This window comes from Halyomorpha halys, unplaced genomic scaffold, assembly GCF_000696795.3.
Source record: "Halyomorpha halys isolate HHAL.00 unplaced genomic scaffold, Hhal_1.1 Scaffold1069.1, whole genome shotgun sequence".
NCBI lineage: Eukaryota > Metazoa > Arthropoda > Insecta > Hemiptera > Pentatomidae > Halyomorpha > Halyomorpha halys.
In genome coordinates, this window is record NW_027107452.1 from 281,181 (window position 1) to 289,957 (window position 8,777).

The 8,777-nt window shown below is 28.2% G+C and overlaps 1 protein-coding gene across 7 annotated transcripts in view; it reads left to right on the forward strand.

The window, feature by feature from the left end:
- The window catches only part of LOC106688176 (synaptotagmin 1), a 49,534-nt gene extending 44,653 nt beyond the window's left edge, over positions 1-4,881 (forward strand). For 6 of the 7 annotated variants that reach the window (XM_067045738.1, XM_067045736.1, XM_067045737.1 and 3 more), the window contains exon 11: positions 3,295-4,881. The gene's annotated coding sequence lies outside the window, so the exon portion shown is untranslated. Of the gene's footprint in view, positions 1-2,717; positions 2,872-3,294 lie in introns of those variants that run through there. The other variant, XM_067045735.1, reaches the window with a different exon arrangement.
- The last annotated feature ends 3,896 nt before the right edge of the window (positions 4,882-8,777 follow it).

Below are 8,777 nucleotides of genomic sequence, written 5' to 3' on the forward strand. Positions count from 1 at the left end.
AATTGGTTTATATAGGGAGATGGTCAGGGTTGCGGTCAATAGTGAAACAAAAATAGTTTACAACTATTTATTTTCCAACATTTCGCCCCACTTTGCAGGGCTTCATCAGGGCTAAAAAGATACAAAATGAAACTATGTTAAGATAAAATGATAGAAATAAAAATAAAAAGATACAATGAAAAGAATAAAAAACAAGTAACAAAGGCAAGAGCAATAGTTTCATACAAAAATACGTAAAATATAAAGCTAAAAAAGTACAGGAGATGTATATAAAACAAAAAACAATACGGGGGAAAAAAAAAAAAAATTATATATATATAACTATATATAAACGGCGAAACGTTGGAAAATAAATAGTTGTAAACTATTTTTGTTTCACTATTGACCGCAACCCTGACCATCTCCCTATATATCAATTTTTACGGTCAACTATACATACATATATATAATTGGTTTAGATTATTTTTATTTACTAAATGTATTATAATGTACAGTTGTAATGAAATGAAATGAAATAGCCTTTTATTTATGTGATAAATTAAAATCATTACAAAATACTATGTAAACATTTAAAGAAGATAGAGAGAAAAAAACAGTTTATATATATAACAATTGACAAAACATTAACTTCTATCAATTTTCTTTCCATCTTTCTGTATCCTTTCCTGCATAGGGCTTCTCTTTTGGGATTAATAGTCTGCACTTCCCAGGGTGACCAGCCCTATTGGGAGGCGAGTTCTTCTTCCAGACATCCCTGTCACTAGCAGATCTCCACCAGAGGGGTCCTGCCATCCTCTCGAACATATCGCTCCATCTTTTCTTTTGACGTCTTCTTCTTCTTTGAAGGTCCATTCTGTGGCAATTTTTGACCATCTGTCATCTTCGCATCAAAGGAGATGCCCTGCCCTCAAAATTCAGGATAACTTTTTAGTTTTTAGCATCATTTCTGTTCGAAATCCAATATGTTCCTTAGTTTCTGAATTTATTAATGCATTGCCCCCTAAAGGGACTCATGTTCTTCTTTATTATGTTGTTTTAAATGGGAAACTTCACATCTAATTCGGGATCCATCATTTTATTATTGGTTAAAAATAAATGATTTGGCAATGTGATTTTTCCCTAAGACCGCAAAATCTGAGGAGGTCCAACTAATTCTTGTTCTCTGCATTAATTTGAATCCATAAATGCACTTGACCATAAATTCGAAATAAGGGGCACAATTCATTTCAAAATCTTCTGTCACTTCTGTAAGTTTGTCATAAAGATCACAAATTTTTTACTATACAGTCCAAATTCAGGATAACATTTTAGTTTTCTTGTCGTTTCTGTTCGAAATCCAATATGTTCCTCAGTTTCTGAATTTATTAATACATTGCCCCTGAAGGGATTCATGTTCTTCTTTATTACGTTGTTTTAAATGGGAAACTTCACATCTAATTCGGGATCCATCATTTTAGTATTGGTTTTTTCTGAATTTTCCCTTTGCTCAATCTCGTCAGCTTCATTGTGTCAGTGAGTTCTGTTTCTTTCTGGATCCAAGCATTTTTTATTCGAAATCTTTTCCTCACATTCACAATGCTTCTTCCAAAATTATTTTGCCACACCTGTAATTTCCTCTCCTGAGCTAAGGTCAGTGACCACACTTGGTATCCATAAGTGACCACTGGGCTAATGCAATTATCGAAGACCTGCCTTTTAAGGTCAATACTTGTTTTTCCCTTCATTATATGCCTAAGGGATCAAAACTTTTTCCAACCTAGTGCCAATCTCCTCTGGAACTCTTTTTCTCCTCTATCCGTGAATGATATTAACTGACCCAGATAAATATATTCTTCAACATATACCAACTTATGGTTGTTAATTTCACACTCCTCTTTTACACCATTTGTCATAAGTTTCGCCTTCTGGTAGAATGTACAGTTGTAAATAGCAATAAATAAATAAAAAAAATAATAAAAAAAGATTATGTTTTAAAATATTAATATTTTAAATTAAAAGATTAAAGAATAAAAATTATGTCAACTAAATTTTTTCAAACAATATGAAAGAGTTTAAGGCGGTAACATGACTAGACAAACAAAAATGGCTATTCCTTATGTTTTACCCTAACAATTAAAGTTCAAATATAATACAATGTTGTTTTTGGTGCTATCTTTTCTACTTTTTGCCTCTCTAACTCAGTGTCATCAGCATACAATTTCTAATTATAGCTCATTACTAAGTGGATGAAATATTGAACATTTTCCTCACTTACAATATGCAACTCAGATTTTTAGTTTTCAAGATATTTCGATTTCAATGTTCCAAAACTAGTTTCCATTTTTGGTGTTATCTTTTCCACTTTTTAGCATCATGTTAAATTTTGAAATTATAACTTGATACAAAGAGGAGCTAAAGCATTTCCTCTTATATCTTAAGGAAGATTATATTAGTTTCAGAATAATAATAACAATTAGAATAGACAGCTATTTTCTAAGTCAGTTCTAGGAGGAAAAATTTTATATTGTATTAAGAGAGTAGAAACTTACAAGAGCTCACTCAGTCAGGCCAACACTGCCAGGATTGTCAACTTGCTGTAATCTTCAAGTTTCCTATTGCAATATAAAACGTTTCCTGCAAGAATTAACCAGCAACCCCCCTCCAGTTCTGTTTTATCTCGAGTCACAAATTCAATTCACTCATATGTATGTTTTTTTTTTTTTTTTCTTGAGTTGCAGAACGTTGATAAAGAAGTTTCACTTCAAAAATATTCAGAATGCTTAAGTTATCTTTTATGAGTGAAAATAAATTCCACTACCAATTAATGTTGTAAAAAAAAAATCATGCTTACGTTAAAACTGAAATGGGACACTGTATGGTAAAGAACTTATATAGTTAAAATAATTATAAAACTAAACTTATCCTTTAGTATCTTCATTTTAAATATCTTAATAAACAAAAATGTTTTTTCTTGTAGCAGTGGTAAAAAAACAAAAAAACAGATTAAATGTAATTGAGGAAAAATTCTAATAGTCTAAAACTTACTTGTAAAATGTGAATCATTCTTAAGATTATTTAATTTTGCAAGCACCTTTGATTTAAAATAATTGGATTTATTTCATGACTCAACAAGCACATTATTTTGAGACAGTAAAAACATAATTATAAAACTATAGTTCCAGAAATGTTAAATGTAAACTCTTCATATATATTATGTCAATCAATCTATATAATTACTCAATGGAAGTAGAAAATATTTCTTCCTCCTCTGTTTTCCTTATAATTTTCTTAAATATTGCTTCTTTTTTTTCCCAGGGAATTTCCATCCAAACAGGAATAAGATAATATGAAAAAAGAAATTTCTCCACCCTAAGTGAGAAACAATGCTGTGTAAATAAGATATTATTATTCTTTAGTTGAAATGTAATGTTAATTACTATTTCATTTAAATTAATAAAACAAATATAGGTCCCATATCTGGTGTACATAAATAGTTTGTTATTTGTAGAATTTTATATTTTTAATTTGTAAATTATGTTATATTTTTTGCACCTGTGGTCATCAAGTGTTTGGCAGTAGTACCAACAGTTTTATGAATTGAAGAAGTTCTTTGAACCTAACTTCTAAATTTTTGTATATTATAGTTTAGTTTGTTAAGTTTTTATATTTTTGTAGTTCATATAAAGGGGACCTATATTGTATGTATGATACGATGGAATGTAAGTATGTTAGATTGAAGAAAATTACAGCATTAGGGCAATGTACAGTACATTATAAAAGTAGTGTTGTATTGTTTTTAGAAGTTAAACACAGCCTTTTCACATTGTTAATTTATCTGTTTTATAACATTTATATATGTACATCTGTATATAAGATGTTAATGTATGTAACAAATTACAAAGATACGTTGCATTAGTTTTTTGGTTAATTTTTTTTATATTAGTTTTTGTTAGAACTTTATCTATTCTCTTCAGTACAGTTGACGAACTCACATTACTTAACATCCTTAAAGAGCTTCCATTGGAATGGATAATCTAGTCCCAGGTTTAAGTGAATGGATTAGAAGGTTTCTTCATGTTAGGAAAGACAATAAAACAAAGTTAAATCTAGTATTTAATTTTTAATATTTCCTCACATAGCTTCTAGCTAATATATAGTTTTGAATTTTTAATTTTCCTTTCTATAAATGTATAATACTATAAATAAACATAAGAGGGTACAAAATAACTAAAAGCACAATAGATTTATCATTGCATGGATCAGCAATGGTAGATGCGCATAGTGGATATGATTAGGTTAGAATCAAATACATATAATAATTAAATTGTTCTGATATTTTCATTCAAAAAGTATTATGGCATTAGGTGTTTAATATTCTATAATTATAGGTTTTAAAATTGAACAAAAACCTTTGATTACAGAATTACAACAAACAGATCTATTTGATGATGATATTAAATATATATTTATAAAGTATTTATTTGGATCGATATATCTGAATTTAAATATATTTTTGAAGGTTGCCAATTTATTCTGTGCATATCTATACTTCAATGTATGTATACATGTAGCTATATTACTCTGCTGAATTTCAATAGTTCTATTTGGTGTTAATTGTTTAAAAAATTACTGATTTAAAGCATATAAATACTTTACTGCATATCTTGTTTTTTAAATTTATCTATAAACATATGACTTATGAAATAAATATGTGTATGTTATTATATCCAATTATATATCCTTGTGAAATATAAACTAATATAGTACATAGCCTAAATTCATTCATTGTTTTGCCATGTATTAAGGATATAAACTTAAGTGATTTAGAAAGATTAATGTAAAGTTCCATAAAAGGTTTAAATATGTTGTAAAAGTGTTGAAAATAAATGATCTGTAAAGACAGTGGTTTAGATTACTATCATCCCTTACCTTCATTGAACAAAACTTTGACAAATTAACATATAGAACACTAAACTGATCAGGGAACAAAAAAATTTTTTTTAAAATACAAAATAAATGAACTAAAAATATGAATGACCTATGTTAATTAATTGAACAAGTGTTAAAAAATATGGTAAGATCAAATATATTCAGGGTGAAACCAGTGTATAAATACAAATTAAAAATGGTTCAAATTATTACTCAATAGTTTATTAATTAAACTAGTTGTTTATAGTGTCCATAAATAACAAAGAACAAAATACCAATTGTGTCCACTCATTACCACTTTGGTGGCAAAGTTCAATACTAAAATTATTTCCTGTTTCTTCACTAATATTCATATGATTAAGAACTTTTTTTTTTTTAATTTAGCATTGTACATTATCTTACATATGAGCATCTAGAATGTTCTAGGGGATGTGTAGTTTTTGAGATGAGTGAGATTTCCAAGCTGATTGTGACAGTAACAGTAATAGTAATAGTGATAATAGAAGCTAACATAACCACTATGGCCGTGTAAACTGACATTTTCTGCCATACTATCAGAATTTCCTTGGTAAGTGGAAGTACTATCAACTATCTGTGCATGCCTGAAACTAATAAAAATTGATTCGATTTTTATACGAACCTCCTCAAATAATATTAAAATTAAAATCATTGAAGAATGCAAATTATAATTTGCATTTTTGATTTATTTAGTTTTTTAGATAATTAAATTAACTTTCAAGTGATTGTGATATTATAATTTTTCACAATTTTATTAAGTACTAGATAAAATAATGTTTATTCATTCCACTTTTTCCTGTTTTTACTCTGGATTTATTCTGTGTACTTATGAAAAGTTTAAAGTCCATTAAGTTAAAGATTTAAGGCTAGTTTTATCAAAATCGTTAGAAAAATTTTGGTATAAAACTCTAAATAAAAATAACTTTTTTAGCAATTGTACACAGGGGTCCCAATTGGGTAAACAGATGTCAGGGAGTGAAACAATACAAAAAGAAAATATGTACATCTGTAAAGAGGTAATTAATATATATTTTTTTGTTTATAAGCTTCATATTCGAAAAAATTAACCCAAAAAGGAAGAACAATTTATGGACTATATAAATTTCTAAGAAATTTTTGAACTTCTCACTCATATTATTCTTAGGTATTAATAAAAAAAGTTTGTATGTAATTACTTTCAAGCTTCATTAAAAATTTATTTCTTATAGCAATAGTCAAAACACTTATGATACAGGGAGCAGCTTTCATATCTATAGCAACTTCTGGGAAAGCACATAAACCAGAAAGGATATTTCAGAAAATCACTGTCCTGCTCTACAGTAAATTCAAGGACAGGAAGATGATGGCTTGATGATAATTCTTGATCTGGAATATTAAAATTGAGAATACAGTATTCAACAGAAAGTAAATTGTAAAGATGATAAATGGTTTTGGTTTTGTAAAAATGTGCTTCTTTTTTCTATTCCAAATCTACTACCTATCCATCAAATAACCCTGTGGCAGCCTGTTTTTAATTTTGTATTCATTCAAAAATATTTATTGTTTAGATAGGAATTGAATTTAAATTAAAGTATTTGAGGATGTAGATATTCTCAATATTTTTTTTCTTCTTTAATTTACTACTTTCACGTTTCCGAAAATACGAATTCAATACTGCCCCTTTATTTGAGAAAGGCCCAAACACTCCCGAAATTGAAATAGTTTATCTAGTTCTAGTTACAAAAATAAAATGAAGCTATATTATTTCCGAGCTAAAATAAGCAAATTCCGATAAAGGAGGTAAACAAGTTTTTCAATTGCAACAAGATAAAAACTAAGACATTCGTATAAATAATTATGAATTTGACTGGTAACTCGTTGACAGGATTAACTTAGGGAAGAGATTGAAAAAGTAGCAGGATGACAGGCAGATTTGATAATCAGTCATGATTAGTTAATAAGAGAAACAAAGTAATGAATGGAGATGTTCTGTTTTGATGGCTAGGAGATCATATCTAGACGTATCTTCCGAGATACATAACAAGTGTACCCTTGTTGCTTAGAGCTTCAGGGAATGTGGCCTGATGACCCAGTCAAACTATAGCTTTTAGGGGAAAGGTTTGGTATTTTATATTTATCTTGGGCCTCCCTAAAGAAATTAAAAATTGTCTTTAACTAACGAAAACATGCGAAAGGTTTAGGTGTTTTTAAAAACTTTTTTGGTAACGGAAATGGATTTAGTAATTGATCAACACTTAAATAAATTAAATACAAACCTTTTATGTACGCTATGATCCTTTAAAGCATATCAATTTATTCTGAAAAAATCTATGAGCTTAGATACTATCAATGATTTTATTAAACAGTCAAGGGACAATGTCATAAACGTGTGCGTTCATGTATTGCTTAAATTCGATGCTAGGTTAAAAAGAGAAGGTTTGTCTTAAAAAAACGAGAGTAATGTGTTTAAAAAAAAAAAAAGAAGCATTAAATGTTTAGGAATCGTACTTAATTTATTTTACATTTTTGTGTAGTATCTGATTTGTAAATAACAAATAAAAAAATCTTATAAAAAGTTTCCATTTTAAATATCTTATATTATTTTTTCTTTTTTTAAACTATAACTGCCGATAGCATACTAATAAATATGATGCATCTGCTCACTTAAGTGAAGTAAAGTATATTGAAAAAATTGACGAATGTTGATATCTATTCTAATGAAAGTTGATATCTATTAATTTTTTGAAAATGGCACCCCATTAGAGGTTTCATATGTCCACATCTTAACCATTTATGAATAGAGTTTTGAAATTTCTGTCTCAAAGACATTTTTTTTTTACATGTATACCAATATTTGTATTGACGTTAAATACCTCAGTTCGTTGAGAACATCAGTACCTCATTGGAGCCTAAATCCAAACCTTTGCCTGTCAAGTAAATTGTTCATAGTTCGGTGACGAATTAACCTATTTTTAAAACTGCTCATTTCTGGGAACATATTTAATGGTGTGAGTGAATATGAATTGGACTTGGGAATAAGAATTAACTTACCCATCTTTCAGCTTTTTTGAAACTGTTTTCTTAAAAATAAAGCTCAGATAGAAATTTTGGAAAAGTTTCAGAAATTATTTTAGTTATAAAAATAAATATAAAATCTATTTCATCTATGGTAGGAGTTTTTTTTGTCATTCTGTTGGTTAGAGGTTATTTCCTAATTTCGAATGTTTAATTATTTTCCTTCACTGTTAGGTGGGTAAAGTATTTCCTTCATTGTTTTACACGCTCATTTTCGTCACTATCATTGCTTAAATTTCATTTAGACAATACCATTGCTCTTTAATTATTATAATCAATAAATGAGACAATGTTTCTTCGAAATCTGGTTTGTATGTCCCTTATTCAGTTTGGACTTTGGTAAGTAAGGTTTGGAATTTTATTTTATGTATATGTATATATATATATATATACATATGTTTGTATGTGTATGTATATAGTTATATACATTTCAGAACTAACTAAATGAAATGTAGGCACTAATGAACCTTACTGAAGCCAGTCCATTTAAGTAACCGTTAAGACACATGAATACTTAAATAATTAAGAAATCGTTAAAACAACGACAGGAGAATTATGGAACGAATAAAAAAAAAATCCCTTAACTCTTATTCAGAATTAGCGGAACTAAAGGATAAATGAGAAGAAAGAGTACCGACAATAGAAAGAAATACGTTTATTTTTCCTTGTTTCAAATGTGCTTTAGCTATTCACACTGCTGCAATTCAAAACGAATTACCAGAATACGTCTTGTTGAAAATCATGAATTCTAATTGTATGATGAAAGACAACCTTCTTTTAAACAAGTAAAAAAAAAA